The sequence below is a fragment of the Staurois parvus genome, unplaced genomic scaffold (assembly GCF_062004578.1).
Source record: "Staurois parvus isolate SC_StPar_1 unplaced genomic scaffold, SC_StPar_1.0 ptg000782l, whole genome shotgun sequence".
In the NCBI taxonomy this organism is placed as follows: domain Eukaryota; kingdom Metazoa; phylum Chordata; class Amphibia; order Anura; family Ranidae; genus Staurois; species Staurois parvus.
In genome coordinates, this window is record NW_028318578.1 from 457,695 (window position 1) to 480,199 (window position 22,505).

Consider the following 22,505-nt stretch of genomic DNA (forward strand, 5'->3'; position numbering starts at 1 on the left):
TGTCCTTCTTTCCCGGAGCTTTTCTCCAAATGAGAGAGCCACGCAATTTTAGCTGAAAGTTTGAGTCTATGGATAGCGATCTGTGGAGCTTATGTCCCAAAGTAGCTGTGGTCAGTAGCTTGCTAAGCATCTATGTTTTCAGCAGCTGCTTTTCTGAGTGGCCTTTGTGTCAGTAAGACTCAAGTTGCGAAGCAGTAGGCAGTGTGAAAAAAGAGGTCCCACCGAGATTTGAACTCGGATTGCTGGATTCAAAGTCCAGAGTGCTAACCATTACACCATGGAACCACCAGCTCTGCCTTGCTTGGCTAGGCCCCATTGTTTAAAGGTCTTTTTTCCCCAGATGTACTTCTTTCCTTCTGATGTTTCCATATGTCTACATGGGCGTTGGTCAACTTCTGTCCCATTTCACCCCACAGGACCAACTAGTCTAGCAAATTTTCCCTTGGCCATCTAGCAGCACTTTGACATCTATAATTGATGAACCAAGGGGCAGGAACTTAGACGCTGCCATCCCAAGGTTTCTGGGGCCAAAAGTGGGATGGCGCCAATCACCACCGTGCAGGAGTAGACACCAAGCTTGTTGAGAAATTTGGAGATGACTAGTTGTGGGAGAAATGACTAAGCCAGCGTCGGTTTCACCATAAGAATGATTTGTAGAATGCCCAGGTTGTGCAAATGTGAGCTCAAAGCTCCCTCTTGAAAGAGCATTCAAGGACTTGAGTTGAGCGGTCTGCTAAGTGGGTAGAAAAAGCCATCTCCCCGTCGGGGAATCGAACCCTGGTCTGCCGCGTGATAGGCGGGGATACTCACCACTATACTAACGAGGACCACATGAAAGTCCCTTTTTTTCACCACCACCATCTTTTTCGTGCAGCAAGACATACGGTTGTGGATTTTCTTTTTTCAAGAACTGGCTTTATTATTAGTTTGCTTAGCAATCGCTAGGTCCTGGGCTCTCCTTTTCCCACACATCCTGCTTTTCCCAGTGGCCTTTGTGTCAGTAAGACACAAGTTGCCAAGCAGTAGACAGTGTGAAAAGGAAGGTCCCACCAAAATTTGAACTCGGATCGCTGGATTCAGAGTCCAGAGCGCTAACCATTACACCATGGAACCTTTGGATCTGTACTTCTTGGCCAGGCCCAATTGTTTAGACTTTTTTTTTCCCCTCACATGTCCTCCTTGTGATCTTTGCGTATGTCTACATGGGCATTGGTTAACTTCTGTCCCATTTCACCCCACAGGACCGACCAGTCTAGCAAATTTTCCCTTGGCCATCTAGCAGCACTTTGACATCTATACTTGATGAAGCAAAGGGCATGAACTTAGATGCTGCCATCCCAAGGTTTCTGGGGTCAAAAGTGGGATGGCACCAATCAGCAGCGTGCAGAAGTAAACACCAAGCTTGTTGAGAAATGTGGAGCTGACTAGATGTGGGAGAAATGACTAAGCCAGCGTCCGGGTGGCCATAAGATTGATTTGTACAATCCCCAGGTTGTGCAAATGTGAGCTCAAAGCTCCCTCTTGAAAGAGCATTCAAGGACTTGAGTTGAGCGTGGTGAGTTAGGCGTGCTGCTAAGTGGGTAGAAAAAGCCATCTCCCTGTCGTGGAATCGAACCCCGGTCTCCCACGTGACAGGCAGGGATACTCACCACTATACTAACGAGGACCACATGAAAGGGTTTTTTTTCACCAGCGCCATCACCATCTTTTTTTGTGCAGGAGAACATACGGTTGTGGATTTTCATTTGTCCAAGAACTCGCTGTATTATTAGTTTGCTTAGCCATCGCTAGGTCCTGGGCTCTCCTTTTCCCACACATCCTCTCCCAGTAACCCATATTTTTCTTTGATTCCTTTTGAGGAGACACTCCTTTTCCCTTACTATCCCCTCCCAGAAACCCTCCTTTCTCCTTGCATCCTCTTCCAGAGAATGGCTTGTCCTCTCACTTGCTTTCTTAGTAGACTCTTGTCTTCCCTTCTTTTCTCTCCCAAAGACACCTTTTTCTTCTCACTTCTTGCCCCGGAGTCCTTCCTTCCCCCTTTTGAATATTCACCAGGAATTCAGGTGTGCCCTTACCCGCCCCTGGGAGCAAAAGAGATAGCTACCAATGTTGCCTTCTGTAAGGGAGCTCTTCTCTTCATCAGCCTGCCCAGCTAGCTGACGTGAAGCTTTACGTCTCTGCTGTAAACCCAAGCAAAACTCCAAGTTGTCCGGATTTCAACTTGGACAAAGAGAAGCCAATGGATTAGGAATGCGTGACCTTAAAGAGCCCTTCTTTCAATAGTCCTTTCTCATGTCCTTCTTTCCCGGAGCTTTTCTCCAAATGAGAGAGCCACGCAATATTAGCTGAAAGTTTGAGTCTATGGATAGCGATCTGTGGAGCTTATGTCCCAAAGTAGCTGTGGTCAGTAGCTTACTAAGCATCTATGTTTTCAGCAGCTGCTTTTCTGAGTGGCCTTTGTGTCAGTAAGACGCAAGTTGCGAAGCAGTAGGCAGTGTGAAAAAAGAGGTCCCACCGAGATTTGAACTCGGATTGCTGGATTCAAAGTCCAGAGTGCTAACCATTACACCATGGAACCACCAGCTCTACCTCACTTGGCTAGGCCCCATTGTTTAAAGGTCTTTTTTCCCCCAGATGTCCTTCTTTCCTTCTGATGTTTCCGTATGTCTACATGGGCGTTGGTTAACTTCTGTCCCATTTCACCCCACAGGACCAACTAGTCTAGCAAATTTTCCCTTGGCCATCTAGCAGCACTTTGACATGTATAATTGATGAACCAAGGGGCAGGAACTTAGACGCTGCCATCCCAAGGTTTCTGGGGTCAAAAGTGGGATGGCGCCAATCAACACCGTGCAGGAGTAGACACCAAGCTTGTTGAGAAATTTGGAGATGACTAGTTGTGGGAGAAATGACTAAGCCAACGTCGGTTTCACCATAAGAATGATTTGTAGAATGCCCAGGTTGTGCAAATGTGAGCTCAAAGCTCCCTTTTGAAAGAGCATTCAAGGACTTGAGTTGAGCGTGGTGAGTTAAGCGTGCTGCTAAGTGGGTAGAAAAAGCCATCTCCCCGTCGGGGAATCGAACCCCGGTCTCCTGCGTGACAGGCGGGGATACTCACCACTATACTAACGAGGACCACATGAAAGGGATTTTTTGCACCACCGCCATCACCATCTTTTTTTGTGCAGGAGAACATACGGTTGTGGATTTTCATTTGTCCAAGAACTCGCTGTATTATTAGTTTGCTTAGCCATCGCTAGGTCCTGGGCTCTCCTTTTCCCACACATCCTCTCCCAGTAACCCACATTTTTCTTTGATTCCTTTTGAGGAGACACTCCTTTTCCCTTACTATCCCCTCCCAGGAACCCTCCTTTCTCCTTGCATCCTCTTCCAGAGAATGGCTTGTCCTCTCACTTGCTTTCTTAGTAGACTCTTGTCTTCCCTTCTTTTCTCTCCCAAAGACACCTTTTTCTTCTCACTTCTTGCCCCGGAGTCCTTCCTTCCCCCTTTTGAATATTCACCAGGAATGCAGGTGTGCCCTTACCCGCCCCTGGGAGCAAAAGAGATAGCTACCAATGTTGCCTTCTGTAAGGGAGCTCTTCTCTTCATCAGCCTGCCCAGCTAGCTGACGTGAAGCTTTACGTCTCTGCTGTAAACCCAAGCAAAACTCCAAGTTGTCCGGATTTCAACTTGGACAAAGAGAAGCCAATGGATTAGGAATGCGTGACCTTAAAGAGCCCTTCTTTCAATAGTCCTTTCTCATGTCCTTCTTTCCCGGAGCTTTTCTCCAAATGAGAGAGCCACGCAATTTTAGCTGAAAGTTTGAGTCTATGGATAGCGATCTGTGGAGCTTATGTCCCAAAGTAGCTGTGGTCAGTAGCTTGCTAAGCATCTATGTTTTCAGCAGCTGCTTTTCTGAGTGGCCTTTGTGTCAGTAAGACGCAAGTTGCGAAGCAGTAGGCAGTGTGAAAAAAGAGGTCCCACCGAGATTTGAACTCGGATTGCTGGATTCAAAGTCCAGAGTGCTAACCATTACACCATGGAACCACCAGCTTTGCGCTGCTTGGCTAGGCCCCATTGTTTAAAGGTCTTTTTTCCCCAGATGTCCTTCTTTCCTTCTGATGTTTCCATATGTCTACATGGGCGTTGGTCAACTTCTTTCCCATTTCACCCCACAGGACCAACTAGTCTAGCAAATTTTCCCTTGGCCATCTAGCAGCACTTTGACATGTATAATTGATGAACCAAGGGGCAGGAACTTAGACGCTGCCATCCCAAGGTTTCTGGGGCCAAAAGTGGGATGGCGCCAATCACCACCGTGCAGGAGTAGACACCAAGCTTGTTGAGAAATTTGGAGATGACTAGTTGTGGGAGAAATGACTAAGCCAGCGTCGGTTTCACCATAAGAATGATTTGTAGAATGCCCAGGTTGTGCAAATGTGAGCTCAAAGCTCCCTCTTGAAAGAGCATTCAAGGACTTGAGTTGAGCGGGCTGCTAAGTGGGTAGAAAAAGCCATCTCCCCGTCGGGGAATCGAACCCTGGTCTGCCGCGTGATAGGCGGGGATACTCACCACTATACTAACGAGGACCACATGAAAGTCTCTTTTTTTCACCACCACCACCATCTTTTTCGTGCAGCAAGACATACGGTTGTGGATTTTCTTTTTTCAAGAACTGGCTTTATTATTAGTTTGCTTAGCAATCGCTAGGTCCTGGGCTCTCCTTTTCCCACACATCCTGCTTTTCCCAGTGGCCTTTGTGTCAGTAAGACACAAGTTGCCAAGCAGTAGACAGTGTGAAAAGGAATGTCCCTCCGAAATTTGAACTCGGATCGCTGGATTCAGAGTCCAGAGCGCTAACCATTACACCATGGAACCTTTGGATCTGTACTGCTTGGCCAGGCCCAATTGTTTAGACTTTTTTTTTCCCCTCACATGTCCTCCTTGTGATCTTTGCGTATGTCTACATGGGCATTGGTTAACTTCTGTCCCATTTCACCCCACAGGACCGACCAGTCTAGCAAATTTTCCCTTGGCCATCTAGCAGCACTTTGACATCTATACTTGATGAAGCAAAGGGCATGAACTTAGATGCTGCCATCCCAAGGTTTCTGGGGTCAAAAGTGGGATGGCACCAATCAGCAGCGTGCAGAAGTAAACACCAAGCTTGTTGAGAAATGTGGAGCTGACTAGATGTGGGAGAAATGACTAAGCCAGCGTCCGGGTGGCCATAAGATTGATTTGTACAATCCCCAGGTTGTGCAAATGTGAGCTCAAAGCTCCCTCTTGAAAGAGCATTCAAGGACTTGAGTTGAGCGTGGTGAGTTAGGCGTGCTGCTAAGTGGGTAGAAAAAGCCATCTCCCCGTTGGGGAATCGAACCCCGGTCTCCCGCGTGACAGGCGGGGATACTCACCACTATACTAACGAGAACCACATGAAAGCATTTTTTTTTTAACCAGCGCCATCACCATCTTTTTTTGTGCAGGAGAACATACGGTTGTGGATTTTCATTTGTCCAAGAACTCGCTGTATTATTAGTTTGCTTAGCCATCGCTAGGTCCTGGGCTCTCCTTTTCCCACACATCCTCTCCCAGTAACCCACATTTTTCTTTGATTCCTTTTGAGGAGACACTCCTTTTCCCTTACTATCCCCTCCCAGGAACCCTCCTTTCTCCTTGCATCCTCTTCCAGAGAATGGCTTGTCCTCTCACTTGCTTTCTTAGTAGACTCTTGTCTTCCCTTCTTTTCTCTCCCAAAGACACCTTTTTCTTCTCACTTCTTGCCCCGGAGTCCTTCCTTCCCCCTTTTGAATATTCACCAGGAATTCAGGTGTGCCCTTACCCGCCCCTGGGAGCAAAAGAGATAGCTACCAATGTTGCCTTCTGTAAGGGAGCTCTTCTCTTCATCAGCCTGCCCAGCTAGCTGACGTGAAGCTTTACGTCTCTGCTGTAAACCCAAGCAAAACTCCAAGTTGTCCGGATTTCAACTTGGACAAAGAGAAGCCAATGGATTAGGAATGCGTGACCTTAAAGAGCCCTTCTTTCAATAGTCCTTTCTCATGTCCTTCTTTCCCGGAGCTTTTCTCCAAATGAGAGAGCCACGCAATATTAGCTGAAAGTTTGAGTCTATGGATAGCGATCTGTGGAGCTTATGTCCCAAAGTAGCTGTGGTCAGTAGCTTACTAAGCATCTATGTTTTCAGCAGCTGCTTTTCTGAGTGGCCTTTGTGTCAGTAAGACGCAAGTTGCGAAGCAGTAGGCAGTGTGAAAAAAGAGGTCCCACCGAGATTTGAACTCGGATTGCTGGATTCAAAGTCCAGAGTGCTAACCATTACACCATGGAACCACCAGCTCTACCTCACTTGGCTAGGCCCCATTGTTTAAAGGTCTTTTTTCCCCCAGATGTCCTTCTTTCCTTCTGATGTTTCCGTATGTCTACATGGGCGTTGGTTAACTTCTGTCCCATTTCACCCCACAGGACCAACTAGTCTAGCAAATTTTCCCTTGGCCATCTAGCAGCACATTGACATCTATAATTGATGAACCAAGGGGCAGGAACTTAGACGCTGCCATCCCAAGGTTTCTGGGGTCAAAAGTGGGATGGCGCCAATCAACACCGTGCAGGAGTAGACACCAAGCTTGTTGAGAAATTTGGAGATGACTAGTTGTGGGAGAAATGACTAAGACAACGTCGGTTTCACCATAAGAATGATTTGTAGAATGCCCAGGTTGTGCAAATGTGAGCTCAAAGCTCCCTCTTGAAAGAGCATTCAAGGACTTGAGTTGAGCGTGGTGAGTTAAGCGTGCTGCTAAGTGGGTAGAAAAAGCCATCTCCCCGTCGGGGAATCGAACCCCGGTCTCCTGCGTGACAGGCGGGGATACTCACCACTATACTAACGAGGACCACATGAAAGCCTTTTTTTTTCACCACCACCATCTTTTTCGTGCAGCAAGACATACGGTTGTGGATTTTCTTTTTTCAAGAACTGGCTTTATTATTAGTTTGCTTAGCAATCGCTAGGTCCTGGGCTCTCCTTTTCCCACACATCCTGCTTTTCCCAGTGGCCTTTGTGTCAGTAAGACACAAGTTGCCAAGCAGTAGACAGTGTGAAAAGGAAGGTCCCACCGAGATTTGAACTCGGATCGCTGGATTCAGAGTCCAGAGTGCTAACCATTACACCATGGAACCTTTGGATCTGTACTGCTTGGCCAGGCCCAATTGTTTAGACTTTTTTTTTCCCCTCACATGTCCTCCTTGTGATCTTTGCGTATGTCTACATGGGCATTGGTTAACTTCTGTCCCATTTCACCCCACAGGACCGACCAGTCTAGCAAATTTTCCCTTGGCCATCTAGCAGCACTTTGACATCTATACTTGATGAAGCAAAGGGCATGAACTTAGATGCTGCCATCCCAAGGTTTCTGGGGGTCAAAAGTGGGATGGCACCAATCAGCAGCGTGCAGAAGTAAACACCAAGCTTGTTGAGAAATGTGGAGCTGACTAGATGTGGGAGAAATGACTAAGCCAGCGTCCGGGTGGCCATAAGATTGATTTGTACAATCCCCAGGTTGTGCAAATGTGAGCTCAAAGCTCCCTCTTGAAAGAGCATTCAAGGACTTGAGTTGAGCGTGGTGAGTTAAGCGTGCTGCTAAGTGGGTAGAAAAAGCCATCTCCCCGTCGGGGAATCGAACCCCGGTCTCCTGCGTGACAGGCGGGGATACTCACCACTATACTAACGAGGACCACATGAAAGCCTTTTTTTTTCACCACCACCATCTTTTTCGTGCAGCAAGACATACGGTTGTGGATTTTCTTTTTTCAAGAACTGGCTTTATTATTAGTTTGCTTAGCAATCGCTAGGTCCTGGGCTCTCCTTTTCCCACACATCCTGCTTTTCCCAGTGGCCTTTGTGTCAGTAAGACACAAGTTGCCAAGCAGTAGACAGTGTGAAAAGGAAGGTCCCACCGAGATTTGAACTCGGATCGCTGGATTCAGAGTCCAGAGTGCTAACCATTACACCATGGAACCTTTGGATCTGTACTGCTTGGCCAGGCCCAATTGTTTAGACTTTTTTTTTCCCCTCACATGTCCTCCTTGTGATCTTTGCGTATGTCTACATGGGCATTGGTTAACTTCTGTCCCATTTCACCCCACAGGACCGACCAGTCTAGCAAATTTTCCCTTGGCCATCTAGCAGCACTTTGACATCTATACTTGATGAAGCAAAGGGCATGAACTTAGATGCTGCCATCCCAAGGTTTCTGGGGGTCAAAAGTGGGATGGCACCAATCAGCAGCGTGCAGAAGTAAACACCAAGCTTGTTGAGAAATGTGGAGCTGACTAGATGTGGGAGAAATGACTAAGCCAGCGTCCGGGTGGCCATAAGATTGATTTGTACAATCCCCAGGTTGTGCAAATGTGAGCTCAAAGCTCCCTCTTGAAAGAGCATTCAAGGACTTGAGTTGAGCGTGGTGAGTTAGGCGTGCTGCTAAGTGGGTAGAAAAAGCCATCTCCCCGTCGGGGAATCGAACCCCGGTCTCCCGCGTGACAGGCGGGGATACTCACCACTATACTAACGAGGACCACATGAAAGCGCTTTTTTTTTACCACCGCCATCACCATCTTTTTTTGTGCAGGAGAACATACGGTTGTGGATTTTCATTTGTCCAAGAACTCGCTGTATTATTAGTTTGCTTAGCCATCGCTAGGTCCTGGGCTCTCCTTTTCCCACACATCCTCTCCCAGTAACCCACATTTTTCTTTGATTCCTTTTGAGGAGACACTCCTTTTCCCTTACTATCCCCTCCCAGGAACCCTCCTTTCTCCTTGCATCTTCTTCCAGAGAATGGCTTGTCCTCTCACTTGCTTTCTTATTAGACTCTTGTCTTCCCTTCTTTTCTCTCCCAAAGACACCTTTTTCTTCTCACTTCTTGCCCCGGAGTCCTTCCTTCCCCCTTTTGAATATTCACCAGGAATTCAGGTGTGCCCTTACCCGCCCCTGGGAGCAAAAGAGATAGCTACCAATGTTGCCTTCTGTAAGGGAGCTCTTCTCTTCATCAGCCTGCCCAGCTAGCTGACGTGAAGCTTTACGTCTCTGCTGTAAACCCAAGCAAAACTCCAAGTTGTCCGGATTTCAACTTGGACAAAGAGAAGCCAATGGATTAGGAATGCGTGACCTTAAAGAGCCCTTCTTTCAATAGTCCTTTCTCATGTCCTTCTTTCCCGGAGCTTTTCTCCAAATGAGAGAGCCACGCAATTTTAGCTGAAAGTTTGAGTCTATGGATAGCGATCTGTGGAGCTTATGTCCCAAAGTAGCTGTGGTCAGTAGCTTGCTAAGCATCTATGTTTTCAGCAGCTGCTTTTCTGAGTGGCCTTTGTGTCAGTAAGACGCAAGTTGCGAAGCAGTAGGCAGTGTGAAAAAAGAGGTCCCACCGAGATTTGAACTCGGATTGCTGGATTCAAAGTCCAGAGTGCTAACCATTACACCATGGAACCACCGGCTCTACCTCCCTTGGCTAGGCCCCATTGTTTGAAGGTCTTTTTTCCCCCAGATGTCCTTCTTTCCTTCTGATGTTTCCGTATGTCTACATGGGCGTTGGTTAACTTCTGTCCCATTTCACCCCACAGGACCAACTAGTCTAGCAAATTTTCCCTTGGCCATCTAGCAGCACTTTGACATCTATAATTGATGAACCAAGGGGCAGGAACTTAGACGCTGCCATCCCAAGGTTTCTGGGGCCAAAAGTGGGATGGCACCAATCACCACCGTGCAGGAGTAGACACCAAGCTTGTTGAGAAATTTGGAGATGACTAGTTGTGGGAGAAATGACTAAGCCAACGTCGGTTTCACCATAAGAATGATTTGTAGAATGCCAAGGTTGTGCAAATGTGAGCTCAAAGCTCCCTCTTGAAAGAGCATTCAAGGACTTGAGTTGAGCGTGGTTAAGCGTGCTGCTAAGTGGGTAGAAAAAGCCATCTCCCCGTCGGGGAATCGAACCCCGGTCTCCCGCGTGACAGGCGGGGATACTCACCACTATACTAACGAGGACCACATGAAAGTCTTTTTTTTTCACCACCACCATCTTTTTCGTGCAGCAAGACATACGGTTGTGGATTTTCTTTTTTCGAGAACTGGCTTTATTATTAGTTTGCTTAGCAATCGCTAGGTCCTGGGCTCTCCTTTTCCCACACATCCTGCTTTTCCCAGTGGCCTTTGTGTCAGTAAGACACAAGTTGCCAAGCAGTAGACAGTGTGAAAAGGAAGGTCCCACCGAAATTTGAACTCGGATCGCTGGATTCAGAGTCCAGAGTGCTAACAATTACACCATGGAACCTTTGGATCTGTACTGCTTGGCCAGGCCCAATTGTTTAGACTTTTTTTTTTCCCCCACACATGTCCTCCTTGTGATCTTTGCATATGTCTACATGGGCATTGGTTAACTTCTGTCCCATTTCACCCCACAGGACCGACCAGTCTAGCAAATTTTCCCTTGGCCATCTAGCAGCACTTTGACATCTATACTTGATGAAGCAAAGGGCATGAACTTAGATGCTGCCATCCCAAGGTTTCTGGGGTCAAAAGTGGGATGGCACCAATCAGCAGCGTGCAGAAGTAAACACCAAGCTTGTTGAGAAATGTGGAGCTGACTAGATGTGGGAGAAATGACTAAGCCAGCGTCCGGGTGGCCATAAGATTGATTTGTACAATCCCCAGGTTGTGCAAATGTGAGCTCAAAGCTCCCTCTTGAAAGAGCATTCAAGGACTTGAGTTGAGCGTGGTGAGTTAGGCGTGCTGCTAAGTGGGTAGAAAAAGCCATCTCCCCGTCGGGGAATCGAACCCCAGTCTCCCTCGTGACAGGCGGGGATACTCACCACTATACTAACGAGGACCACATGAAAGGGTTTTTTTTGCACCACCGCCATCACCATCTTTTTTTGTGCAGGAGAACATACGGTTGTGGATTTTCATTTGTCCAAGAACTCGCTGTATTATTAGTTTGCTTAGCCATCGCTAGGTCCTGGGCTCTCCTTTTCCCACACATCCTCTCCCAGTAACCCACATTTTTCTTTGATTCCTTTTGAGGAGACACTCCTTTTCCCTTACTATCCCCTCCCAGAAACCCTCCTTTCTCCTTGCATCCTCTTCCAGAGAATGGCTTGTCCTCTCACTTGCTTTCTTAGTAGACTCTTGTCTTCCCTTCTTTTCTCTCCCAAAGACACCTTTTTCTTCTCACCTCTTGCCCCGGAGTCCTTCCTTCCCCCTTTTGAATATTCACCAGGAATGCAGGTGTGCCCTTACCCGCCCCTGGGAGCAAAAGAGATAGCTACCAATGTTGCCTTCTTTTAGGGAGCTCTTCTCTTCATCAGCCTGCCCAGCTAGCTGACGTGAAGCTTTACGTCTCTGCTGTAAACCCAAGCAAAACTCCAAGTTGTCCGGATTTCAACTTGGACAAAGAGAAGCCAATGGATTAGGAATGCGTGACCTTAAAGAGCCCTTCTTTCAATAGTCCTTTCTCATGTCCTTCTTTCCCGGAGCTTTTCTCCAAATGAGAGAGCCACGCAATATTAGCTGAAAGTTTGAGTCTATGGATAGCGATCTGTGGAGCTTATGTCCCAAAGTAGCTGTGGTCAGTAGCTTGCTAAGCATCTATGTTTTCAGCAGCTGCTTTTCTGAGTGGCCTTTGTGTCAGTAAGACGCAAGTTGCGAAGCAGTAGGCAGTGTGAAAAAAGAGGTCCCACCGAGATTTGAACTCGGATTGCTGGATTCAAAGTCCAGAGTGCTAACCATTACACCATGGAACCACCAGCTCTACCTCACTTGGCTAGGCCCCATTGTTTAAAGGTCTTTTTTCCCCCAGATGTCCTTCTTTCCTTCTGATGTTTCCGTATGTCTACATGGGCGTTGGTTAACTTCTGTCCCATTTCACCCCACAGGACCAACTAGTCTAGCAAATTTTCCCTTGGCCATCTAGCAGCACATTGACATCTATAATTGATGAACCAAGGGGCAGGAACTTAGACGCTGCCATCCCAAGGTTTCTGGGGTCAAATGTGGGATGGCGCCAATCAACACCGTGCAGGAGTAGACACCAAGCTTGTTGAGAAATTTGGAGATGACTAGTTGTGGGAGAAATGACTAAGACAACGTCGGTTTCACCATAAGAATGATTTGTAGAATGCCCAGGTTGTGCAAATGTGAGCTCAAAGCTCCCTCTTGAAAGAGCATTCAAGGACTTGAGTTGAGCGTGGTGAGTTAAGCGTGCTGCTAAGTGGGTAGAAAAAGCCATCTCCCCGTCGGGGAATCGAACCCCGGTCTCCTGCGTGACAGGCGGGGATACTCACCACTATACTAACGAGGACCACATGAAAGTCTTTCTTTTTCACCACCACCATCTTTTTCGTGCAGCAAGACATACGGTTGTGGATTTTCTTTTTTCCAAGAACTGGCTTTATTATTAGTTTGCTTAGCAATCGCTAGGTCCTGGGCTCTCCTTTTCCCACACATCCTGCTTTTCCCAGTGGCCTTTGTGTCAGTAAGACACAAGTTGCCAAGCAGTAGACAGTGTGAAAAGGAAGGTCCCACCGAGATTTGAACTCGGATCGCTGGATTCAGAGTCCAGAGTGCTAACCATTACACCATGGAACCTTTGGATCTGTACTGCTTGGCCAGGCCCAATTGTTTAGACTTTTTTTTTCCCCTCACATGTCCTCCTTGTGATCTTTGCGTATGTCTACATGGGCATTGGTTAACTTCTGTCCCATTTCACCCCACAGGACCGACCAGTCTAGCAAATTTTCCCTTGGCCATCTAGCAGCACTTTGACATCTATACTTGATGAAGCAAAGGGCATGAACTTAGATGCTGCCATCCCAAGGTTTCTGGGGGTCAAAAGTGGGATGGCACCAATCAGCAGCGTGCAGAAGTAAACACCAAGCTTGTTGAGAAATGTGGAGCTGACTAGATGTGGGAGAAATGACTAAGCCAGCGTCCGGGTGGCCATAAGATTGATTTGTACAATCCCCAGGTTGTGCAAATGTGAGCTCAAAGCTCCCTCTTGAAAGAGCATTCAAGGACTTGAGTTGAGCGTGGTGAGTTAAGCGTGCTGCTAAGTGGGTAGAAAAAGCCATCTCCCCGTCGGGGAATCGAACCCCGGTCTCCTGCGTGACAGGCGGGGATACTCACCACTATACTAACGAGGACCACATGAAAGCCTTTTTTTTTCACCACCACCATCTTTTTCGTGCAGCAAGACATACGGTTGTGGATTTTCTTTTTTCAAGAACTGGCTTTATTATTAGTTTGCTTAGCAATCGCTAGGTCCTGGGCTCTCCTTTTCCCACACATCCTGCTTTTCCCAGTGGCCTTTGTGTCAGTAAGACACAAGTTGCCAAGCAGTAGACAGTGTGAAAAGGAAGGTCCCACCGAGATTTGAACTCAGATCGCTGGATTCAGAGTCCAGAGTGCTAACCATTACACCATGGAACCTTTGGATCTGTACTGCTTGGCCAGGCCCAATTGTTTAGACTTTTTTTTTCCCCTCACATGTCCTCCTTGTGATCTTTGCGTATGTCTACATGGGCATTGGTTAACTTCTGTCCCATTTCACCCCACAGGACCGACCAGTCTAGCAAATTTTCCCTTGGCCATCTAGCAGCACTTTGACATCTATACTTGATGAAGCAAAGGGCATGAACTTAGATGCTGCCATCCCAAGGTTTCTGGGGGTCAAAAGTGGGATGGCACCAATCAGCAGCGTGCAGAAGTAAACACCAAGCTTGTTGAGAAATGTGGAGCTGACTAGATGTGGGAGAAATGACTAAGCCAGCGTCCGGGTGGCCATAAGATTGATTTGTACAATCCCCAGGTTGTGCAAATGTGAGCTCAAAGCTCCCTCTTGAAAGAGCATTCAAGGACTTGAGTTGAGCGTGGTGAGTTAGGCGTGCTGCTAAGTGGGTAGAAAAAGCCATCTCCCCGTCGGGGAATCGAACCCCGGTCTCCCGCGTGACAGGCGGGGATACTCACCACTATACTAACGAGGACCACATGAAAGCGCTTTTTTTTTACCACCGCCATCACCATCTTTTTTTGTGCAGGAGAACATACGGTTGTGGATTTTCATTTGTCCAAGAACTCGCTGTATTATTAGTTTGCTTAGCCATCGCTAGGTCCTGGGCTCTCCTTTTCCCACACATCCTCTCCCAGTAACCCACATTTTTCTTTGATTCCTTTTGAGGAGACACTCCTTTTCCCTTACTATCCCCTCCCAGGAACCCTCCTTTCTCCTTGCATCTTCTTCCAGAGAATGGCTTGTCCTCTCACTTGCTTTCTTATTAGACTCTTGTCTTCCCTTCTTTTCTCTCCCAAAGACACCTTTTTCTTCTCACTTCTTGCCCCGGAGTCCTTCCTTCCCCCTTTTGAATATTCACCAGGAATTCAGGTGTGCCCTTACCCGCCCCTGGGAGCAAAAGAGATAGCTACCAATGTTGCCTTCTGTAAGGGAGCTCTTCTCTTCATCAGCCTGCCCAGCTAGCTGACGTGAAGCTTTACGTCTCTGCTGTAAACCCAAGCAAAACTCCAAGTTGTCCGGATTTCAACTTGGACAAAGAGAAGCCAATGGATTAGGAATGCGTGACCTTAAAGAGCCCTTCTTTCAATAGTACTTTCTCATGTCCTTCTTTCCCGGAGCTTTTCTCCAAATGAGAGAGCCACGCAATTTTAGCTGAAAGTTTGAGTCTATGGATAGCGATCTGTGGAGCTTATGTCCCAAAGTAGCTGTGGTCAGTAGCTTGCTAAGCATCTATGTTTTCAGCAGCTGCTTTTCTGAGTGGCCTTTGTGTCAGTAAGACGCAAGTTGCGAAGCAGTAGGCAGTGTGAAAAAAGAGGTCCCACCGAGATTTGAACTCGGATTGCTGGATTCAAAGTCCAGAGTGCTAACCATTACACCATGGAACCACCGGCTCTACCTCCCTTGGCTAGGCCCCATTGTTTGAAGGTCTTTTTTCCCCCAGATGTCCTTCTTTCCTTCTGATGTTTCCGTATGTCTACATGGGCGTTGGTTAACTTCTGTCCCATTTCACCCCACAGGACCAACTAGTCTAGCAAATTTTCCCTTGGCCATCTAGCAGCACTTTGACATCTATAATTGATGAACCAAGGGGCAGGAACTTAGACGCTGCCATCCCAAGGTTTCTGGGGCCAAAAGTGGGATGGCACCAATCACCACCGTGCAGGAGTAGACACCAAGCTTGTTGAGAAATTTGGAGATGACTAGTTGTGGGAGAAATGACTAAGCCAACGTCGGTTTCACCATAAGAATGATTTGTAGAATGCCAAGGTTGTGCAAATGTGAGCTCAAAGCTCCCTCTTGAAAGAGCATTCAAGGACTTGAGTTGAGCGTGGTTAAGCGTGCTGCTAAGTGGGTAGAAAAAGCCATCTCCCCGTCGGGGAATCGAACCCCGGTCTCCCGCGTGACAGGCGGGGATACTCACCACTATACTAACGAGGACCACATGAAAGTCTTTTTTTTTCACCACCACCATCTTTTTCGTGCAGCAAGACATACGGTTGTGGATTTTCTTTTTTCGAGAACTGGCTTTATTATTAGTTTGCTTAGCAATCGCTAGGTCCTGGGCTCTCCTTTTCCCACACATCCTGCTTTTCCCAGTGGCCTTTGTGTCAGTAAGACACAAGTTGCCAAGCAGTAGACAGTGTGAAAAGGAAGGTCCCACCGAAATTTGAACTCGGATCGCTGGATTCAGAGTCCAGAGTGCTAACAATTACACCATGGAACCTTTGGATCTGTACTGCTTGGCCAGGCCCAATTGTTTAGACTTTTTTTTTTCCCCCACACATGTCCTCCTTGTGATCTTTGCATATGTCTACATGGGCATTGGTTAACTTCTGTCCCATTTCACCCCACAGGACCGACCAGTCTAGCAAATTTTCCCTTGGCCATCTAGCAGCACTTTGACATCTATACTTGATGAAGCAAAGGGCATGAACTTAGATGCTGCCATCCCAAGGTTTCTGGGGTCAAAAGTGGGATGGCACCAATCAGCAGCGTGCAGAAGTAAACACCAAGCTTGTTGAGAAATGTGGAGCTGACTAGATGTGGGAGAAATGACTAAGCCAGCGTCCGGGTGGCCATAAGATTGATTTGTACAATCCCCAGGTTGTGCAAATGTGAGCTCAAAGCTCCCTCTTGAAAGAGCATTCAAGGACTTGAGTTGAGCGTGGTGAGTTAGGCGTGCTGCTAAGTGGGTAGAAAAAGCCATCTCCCCGTCGGGGAATCGAACCCCAGTCTCCCTCGTGACAGGCGGGGATACTCACCACTATACTAACGAGGACCACATGAAAGGGTTTTTTTTGCACCACCGCCATCACCATCTTTTTTTGTGCAGGAGAACATACGGTTGTGGATTTTCATTTGTCCAAGAACTCGCTGTATTATTAGTTTGCTTAGCCATCGCTAGGTCCTGGGCTCTCCTTTTCCCACACATCCTCTCCCAGTAACCCACATTTTTCTTTGATTCCTTTTGAGGAGACACTCCTTTTCCCTTACTATCCCCTCCCAGAAACCCTCCTTTCTCCTTGCATCCTCTTCCAGAGAATGGCTTGTCCTCTCACTTGCTTTCTTAGTAGACTCTTGTCTTCCCTTCTTTTCTCTCCCAAAGACACCTTTTTCTTCTCACCTCTTGCCCCGGAGTCCTTCCTTCCCCCTTTTGAATATTCACCAGGAATGCAGGTGTGCCCTTACCCGCCCCTGGGAGCAAAAGAGATAGCTACCAATGTTGCCTTCTTTTAGGGAGCTCTTCTCTTCATCAGCCTGCCCAGCTAGCTGACGTGAAGCTTTACGTCTCTGCTGTAAACCCAAGCAAAACTCCAAGTTGTCCGGATTTCAACTTGGACAAAGAGAAGCCAATGGATTAGGAATGCGTGACCTTAAAGAGCCCTTCTTTCAATAGTCCTTTCTCATGTCCTTCTTTCCCGGAGCTTTTCTCCAAATGAGAGAGCCACGCAATATTAGCTGAAAGTTTGAGTCTATGGATAGCGATCTGTGGAGCTTATGTCCCAAAGTAGCTGTGGTCAGTAGCTTGCTAAGCATCTATGTTTTCAGCAGCTGCTTTTCTGAGTGGCCTTTGTGTCAGTAAGACGCAAGTTGCGAAGCAGTAGGCAGTGTGAAAAAAGAGGTCCCACCGAGATTTGAACTCGGATTGCTGGATTCAAAGTCCAGAGTGCTAACCATTACACCATGGAACCACCAGCTCTACCTCACTTGGCTAGGCCCCATTGTTTAAAGGTCTTTTTTCCCCCAGATGTCCTTCTTTCCTTCTGATGTTTCCGTATGTCTACATGGGCGTTGGTTAACTTCTGTCCCATTTCACCCCACAGGACCAACTAGTCTAGCAAATTTTCCCTTGGCCATCTAGCAGCACTTTGACATCTATAATTGATGAACCAAGGGGCAGGAACTTAGACGCTGCCATCCCAAGGTTTCTGGGGTCAAAAGTGGGATGGCGCCAATCAACACCGTGCAGGAGTAGACACCAAGCTTGTTGAGAAATTTGGAGATGACTAGTTGTGGGAGAAATGACTAAGACAACGTCGGTTTCACCATAAGAATGATTTGTAGAATGCCCAGGTTGTGCAAATGTGAGCTCAAAGCTCCCTCTTGAAAGAGCATTCAAGGACTTGAAGTTGAGCGTGGTGAGTTAAGCGTGCTGCTAAGTGGGTAGAAAAAGCCATCTGCCCGTCGGGGAATCGAATCCCGGTCTTCCGCGTGACAGGCGGGGATACTCACCACTATACTAACGAGGACCACATGAAAGTCTTTCTTTTTCACCACCACCATCTTTTTCGTGCAGCAAGACATACGGTTGTGGATTTTCTTTTTTCCAAGAACTGGCTTTATTATTAGTTTGCTTAGCAATCGCTAGGTCCTGGGCTCTCCTTTTCCCACACATCCTGCTTTTCCCAGTGGCCTATGTGTCAGTAAGACACAAGTTGCCAAGCAGTAGACAGTGTGAAAAGGAAGGTCCCACCGAGATTTGAACTCGGATCGCTGGATTCAGAGTCCAGAGTGCTAACCATTACACCATGGAACCTTTGGACCTGTACTGCTTGGCCAGGCCCAATTGTTTAGATTTTTTTTTTCCCCCCTCACATGTCCTCCTTGTGATCTTTGCGTATGTCTACATGGGCATTGGTTAACTTCTGTCCCATTTCACCCCACAGGACCGACCAGTCTAGCAAATTTTCCCTTGGCCATCTAGCAGCACTTTGACATCTATACTTGATGAAGCAAAGGGCATGAACTTAGATGCTGCCATCCCAAGGTTTCTGGGGGTCAAAAGTGGGATGGCACCAATCAGCAGCGTGCAGAAGTAAACACCAAGCTTGTTGAGAAATGTGGAGCTGACTAGATGTGGGAGAAATGACTAAGCCAGCGTCCGGGTGGCCATAAGATTGATTTGTACAATCCCCAGGTTGTGCAAATGTGAGCTCAAAGCTCCCTCTTGAAAGAGCATTCAAGGACTTGAGTTGAGCGTGGTGAGTTAGGCGTGCTGCTAAGTGGGTAGAAAAAGCCATCTCCCCGTCGGGGAATCGAACCCCGGTCTCCCGCGTGACAGGCGGGGATACTCACCACTATACTAACGAGGACCACATGAAAGCGCTTTTTTTTCACCACCGCCATCACCATCTTTTTTTGTGCAGGAGAACATACGGTTGTGGATTTTCATTTGTCCAAGAACTCGCTGTATTATTAGTTTGCTTAGCCATCGCTAGGTCCTGGGCTCTCCTTTTCCCACACATCCTCTCCCAGTAACCCACATTTTTCTTTGATTCCTTTTGAGGAGACACTCCTTTTCCCTTACTATCCCCTCCCAGAAACCCTCCTTTCTCCTTGCATCCTCTTCCAGAGAATGGCTTGTCCTCTCACTTGCTTTCTTAGTAGACTCTTGTCTTCCCTTCTTTTCTCTCCCAAAGACACCTTTTTCTTCTCACCTCTTGCCCCGGAGTCCTTCCTTCTCCCTTTTGAATATTCACCAGGAATGCAGGTGTGCCCTTACCCGCCCCTGGGAGCAAAAGAGATAGCTACCAATGTTGCCTTCTTTTAGGGAGCTCTTCTCTTCATCAGCCTGCCCAGCTAGCTGACGTGAAGCTTTACGTCTCTGCTGTAAACCCAAGCAAAACTCCAAGTTGTCCGGATTTCAACTTGGACAAAGAGAAGCCAATGGATTAGGAATGCGTGACCTTAAAGAGCCCTTCTTTCAATAGTCCTTTCTCATGTCCTTCTTTCCCGGAGCTTTTCTCCAAATGAGAGAGCCACGCAATATTAGCTGAAAGTTTGAGTCTATGGATAGCGATCTGTGGAGCTTATGTCCCAAAGTAGCTGTGGTCAGTAGCTTGCTAAGCATCTATGTTTTCAGCAGCTGCTTTTCTGAGTGGCCTTTGTGTCAGTAAGACGCAAGTTGCGAAGCAGTAGGCAGTGTGAAAAAAGAGGTCCCACCGAGATTTAAAATCGGATTGCTGGATTCAAAGTCCAGAGTGCTAACCATTACACCATGGAACCTCCGGCTCTACCTCACTTGCCTAGGCCCCATTGTTTAAAGGTCTTTTTTCCCCAGATGTCCTTCTTTCCTTCTGATGTTTCCGTATGTCTACATGGGCGTTGGTTAACTTCTGTCCCATTTCACCCCACAGGACCAACTAGTCTAGCAAATTTTCCCTTGGCCATCTAGCAGCACTTTGACATCTATAATTGATGAACCAAGGGGCAGGAACTTAGACGCTGCCATCCCAAGGTTTCTGGGGCCAAAAGTGGGATGGCGCCAATCACCACCGTGCAGGAGTAGACACCAAGCTTGTTGAGAAATTTGGAGATGACTAGTTGTGGGAGAAATGACTAAGCCAACGTCGGTTTCACCATAAGAATGATTTGTAGAATGCCCAGGTTGTGCAAATGTGAGCTCAAAGCTCCCTCTTGAAAGAGCATTCAAGGACTTGAGTTGAGCGTGGTGAGTTAAGCGTGCTGCTAAGTGGGTAGAAAAAGCCATCTCCCCGTCGGGGAATCGAACCCCGGTCTCCCGCGTGACAGGCGGTGAAACTCACCACTATACTAACGAGGACCACATGAAAGTCTTTTTTTTTCACCACCACCATCTTTTTCGTGCAGCAAGACATACGGTTGTGGATTTTCTTTTTTCAAGAACTGGCTTTATTATTAGTTTGCTTAGCAATCGCTAGGTCATGGGCTCTCCTTTTCCCACACATCCTGCTTTTCCCAGTGGCCTTTGTGTCAGTAAGACACAAGTTGCCAAGCAGTAGACAGTGTGAAAAGGAAGGTCCCACCAAGATTTGAACTCGGATCGCTGGATTCAGAGTCCAGAGTGCTAACCATTACACCATGGAAAATGGGGATCTGTACTGCTTGGCCAGGCCCAATTGTTTAGACTTTTTTTTTCCCCCTCACATGTCCTCCTTGTGATCTTTGCGTATGTCTACATGGGCATTGGTTAACTTCTGTCCCATTTCACCCCACAGGACCGACCAGTCTAGCAAATTTTCCCTTGGCCATCTAGCAGCACTTTGACATCTATACTTGATGAAGCAAAGGGCATGAACTTAGATGCTGCCATCCCAAGGTTTCTGGGGTCAAAAGTGGGATGGCACCAATCAGCAGCGTGCAGAAGTAAACACCAAGCTTGTTGAGAAATGTGGAGCTGACTAGATGTGGGAGAAATGACTAAGCCAGCGTCCGGGTGGCCATAAGATTGATTTGTACAAATGTGAGCTCAAAGCTCCCTCTTGAAAGAGCATTCAAGGACTTGAGTTGAGCGTGGTGAGTTAGGCGTGCTGCTAAGTGGGTAGAAAAAGCCATCTCCTCATCGGGGAATCGAACCCCGGTCTCCCGCGTGACAGGCGGGGATACTCACCACTATACTAACGAGGACCACATGAAAGTCTTTCTTTTTCACCACCACCATCTTTTTCGTGCAGCAAGACATACGGTTGTGGATTTTCTTTTTTCCAAGAACTGGCTTTATTATTAGTTTGCTTAGCAATCGCTAGGTCCTGGGCTCTCCTTTTCCCACACATCCTGCTTTTCCCAGTGGCCTTTGTGTCAGTAAGACACAAGTTGCCTAGCAGTAGAAAGTGTGAAAAGGAAGGTCCCACCGAAATTTGAACTCGGATCGCTCGATTCAGAGTCCAGAGTGCTAACCATTACACCATGGAACCTTTGGACCTGTACTGCTTGGCCAGGCCCAATTGTTTAGATTTTTTTTTTCCCCCCTCACATGTCCTCCTTGTGATCTTTGCGTATGTCTACATGGGCATTGGTTAACTTCTGTCCCATTTCACCCCACAGGACCGACCAGTCTAGCAAATTTTCCCTTGGCCATCTAGCAGCACTTTGACATCTATACTTGATGAAGCAAAGGGCATGAACTTAGATGCTGCCATCCCAAGGTTTCTGGGGTCAAAAGTGGGATGGCACCAATCAGCAGCGTGCAGAAGTAAACACCAAGCTTGTTGAGAAATGTGGAGCTGACTAGATGTGGGAGAAATGACTAAGCCAGCGTCCGGGTGGCCATAAGATTGATTTGTACAATCCCCAGGTTGTGCAAATGTGAGCTCAAAGCTCCCTCTTGAAAGAGCATTCAAGGACTTGAGTTGAGCGTGGTGAGTTAGGCGTGCTGCTAAGTGGGTAGAAAAGCCATCTCCCCGTCGGGGAATCGAACCCCGGTCTCCCGCGTGACAGGCGGGGATACTCACCACTATACTAACGAGGACCACATGAAAGGGTTTTTTTTTCACCACCGCCATCACCATCTTTTTTTGTGCAGGAGAACATACGGTTGTGGATTTTCATTTGTCCAAGAACTCGCTGTATTATTAATTTGCTTAGCCATCGCTAGGTCCTGGGCTCTCCTTTTCCCACACATCCTCTCCCAGTAACCCACATTTTTCTTTGATTCCTTTTGAGGAGACACTCCTTTTCCCTTACTATCCCCTCCCAGGAACCCTCCTTTCTCCTTGCATCCTCTTCCAGAGAATGGCTTGTCCTCTCACTTGCTTTCTTAGTAGACTCTTGTCTTCCCTTCTTTTCTCTCCCAAAGACACCTTTTTCTTCTCACTTCTTGCCCCGGAGTCCTTCCTTCCCCCTTTTGAATATTCACCAGGAATTCAGGTGTGCCCTTACCCGCCCCTGGGAGCAAAAGAGATAGCTACCAATGTTGCCTTCTGTAAGGGAGCTCTTCTCTTCATCAGCCTGCCCAGCTAGCTGACGTGAAGCTTTACGTCTCTGCTGTAAACCCAAGCAAAACTCCAAGTTGTCCGGATTTCAACTTGGACAAAGAGAAGCCAATGGATTAGGAATGCGTGACCTTAAAGAGCCCTTCTTTCAATAGTCCTTTCTCATGTCCTTCTTTCCCGGAGCTTTTCTCCAAATGAGAGAGCCACGCAATATTAGCTGAAAGTTTGAGTCTATGGATAGCGATCT

General features: G+C 47.4%; 20 non-coding genes across 20 annotated transcripts; all 20 read right to left on the bottom strand.

The window, feature by feature from the left end:
• Window positions 1–213: 213 nt before the first annotated feature.
• TRNAQ-UUG (transfer RNA glutamine (anticodon UUG)) lies at window positions 214–285 on the bottom strand. Its single transcript has one exon. It is a non-coding gene; the product is annotated as a tRNA-Gln (tRNA).
• Window positions 286–2,506: 2,221 nt separating this feature from the next.
• Window positions 2,507–2,578, bottom strand: TRNAQ-UUG (transfer RNA glutamine (anticodon UUG)). Its single transcript has one exon. It is a non-coding gene; the product is annotated as a tRNA-Gln (tRNA).
• Window positions 2,579–3,975: 1,397 nt separating this feature from the next.
• TRNAQ-UUG (transfer RNA glutamine (anticodon UUG)) lies at window positions 3,976–4,047 on the bottom strand. Its single transcript has one exon. It is a non-coding gene; the product is annotated as a tRNA-Gln (tRNA).
• A 2,226-nt stretch (window positions 4,048–6,273) lies between these two features.
• TRNAQ-UUG (transfer RNA glutamine (anticodon UUG)) lies at window positions 6,274–6,345 on the bottom strand. Its single transcript has one exon. It is a non-coding gene; the product is annotated as a tRNA-Gln (tRNA).
• Window positions 6,346–7,116: 771 nt separating this feature from the next.
• Window positions 7,117–7,188, bottom strand: TRNAQ-CUG (transfer RNA glutamine (anticodon CUG)). The gene has a single exon. It is a non-coding gene; the product is annotated as a tRNA-Gln (tRNA).
• A 768-nt stretch (window positions 7,189–7,956) lies between these two features.
• Window positions 7,957–8,028, bottom strand: TRNAQ-CUG (transfer RNA glutamine (anticodon CUG)). The gene has a single exon. It is a non-coding gene; the product is annotated as a tRNA-Gln (tRNA).
• Window positions 8,029–8,510: 482 nt separating this feature from the next.
• TRNAD-GUC (transfer RNA aspartic acid (anticodon GUC)) lies at window positions 8,511–8,582 on the bottom strand. Its single transcript has one exon. It is a non-coding gene; the product is annotated as a tRNA-Asp (tRNA).
• An 841-nt stretch (window positions 8,583–9,423) lies between these two features.
• TRNAQ-UUG (transfer RNA glutamine (anticodon UUG)) lies at window positions 9,424–9,495 on the bottom strand. The gene has a single exon. It is a non-coding gene; the product is annotated as a tRNA-Gln (tRNA).
• Window positions 9,496–9,976: 481 nt separating this feature from the next.
• On the bottom strand, window positions 9,977–10,048 carry TRNAD-GUC (transfer RNA aspartic acid (anticodon GUC)). Its single transcript has one exon. It is a non-coding gene; the product is annotated as a tRNA-Asp (tRNA).
• A 1,682-nt stretch (window positions 10,049–11,730) lies between these two features.
• On the bottom strand, window positions 11,731–11,802 carry TRNAQ-UUG (transfer RNA glutamine (anticodon UUG)). The gene has a single exon. It is a non-coding gene; the product is annotated as a tRNA-Gln (tRNA).
• A 772-nt stretch (window positions 11,803–12,574) lies between these two features.
• On the bottom strand, window positions 12,575–12,646 carry TRNAQ-CUG (transfer RNA glutamine (anticodon CUG)). The gene has a single exon. It is a non-coding gene; the product is annotated as a tRNA-Gln (tRNA).
• A 768-nt stretch (window positions 12,647–13,414) lies between these two features.
• Window positions 13,415–13,486, bottom strand: TRNAQ-CUG (transfer RNA glutamine (anticodon CUG)). The gene has a single exon. It is a non-coding gene; the product is annotated as a tRNA-Gln (tRNA).
• A 482-nt stretch (window positions 13,487–13,968) lies between these two features.
• TRNAD-GUC (transfer RNA aspartic acid (anticodon GUC)) lies at window positions 13,969–14,040 on the bottom strand. Its single transcript has one exon. It is a non-coding gene; the product is annotated as a tRNA-Asp (tRNA).
• Window positions 14,041–14,881: 841 nt separating this feature from the next.
• On the bottom strand, window positions 14,882–14,953 carry TRNAQ-UUG (transfer RNA glutamine (anticodon UUG)). The gene has a single exon. It is a non-coding gene; the product is annotated as a tRNA-Gln (tRNA).
• Window positions 14,954–15,434: 481 nt separating this feature from the next.
• Window positions 15,435–15,506, bottom strand: TRNAD-GUC (transfer RNA aspartic acid (anticodon GUC)). The gene has a single exon. It is a non-coding gene; the product is annotated as a tRNA-Asp (tRNA).
• Window positions 15,507–17,188: 1,682 nt separating this feature from the next.
• Window positions 17,189–17,260, bottom strand: TRNAQ-UUG (transfer RNA glutamine (anticodon UUG)). The gene has a single exon. It is a non-coding gene; the product is annotated as a tRNA-Gln (tRNA).
• Window positions 17,261–18,033: 773 nt separating this feature from the next.
• Window positions 18,034–18,105, bottom strand: TRNAQ-CUG (transfer RNA glutamine (anticodon CUG)). Its single transcript has one exon. It is a non-coding gene; the product is annotated as a tRNA-Gln (tRNA).
• Window positions 18,106–18,589: 484 nt separating this feature from the next.
• Window positions 18,590–18,661, bottom strand: TRNAD-GUC (transfer RNA aspartic acid (anticodon GUC)). Its single transcript has one exon. It is a non-coding gene; the product is annotated as a tRNA-Asp (tRNA).
• A 2,221-nt stretch (window positions 18,662–20,882) lies between these two features.
• On the bottom strand, window positions 20,883–20,954 carry TRNAD-GUC (transfer RNA aspartic acid (anticodon GUC)). The gene has a single exon. It is a non-coding gene; the product is annotated as a tRNA-Asp (tRNA).
• Window positions 20,955–21,723: 769 nt separating this feature from the next.
• Window positions 21,724–21,795, bottom strand: TRNAD-GUC (transfer RNA aspartic acid (anticodon GUC)). The gene has a single exon. It is a non-coding gene; the product is annotated as a tRNA-Asp (tRNA).
• Between the last annotated feature and the right edge of the window lie 710 nt (window positions 21,796–22,505).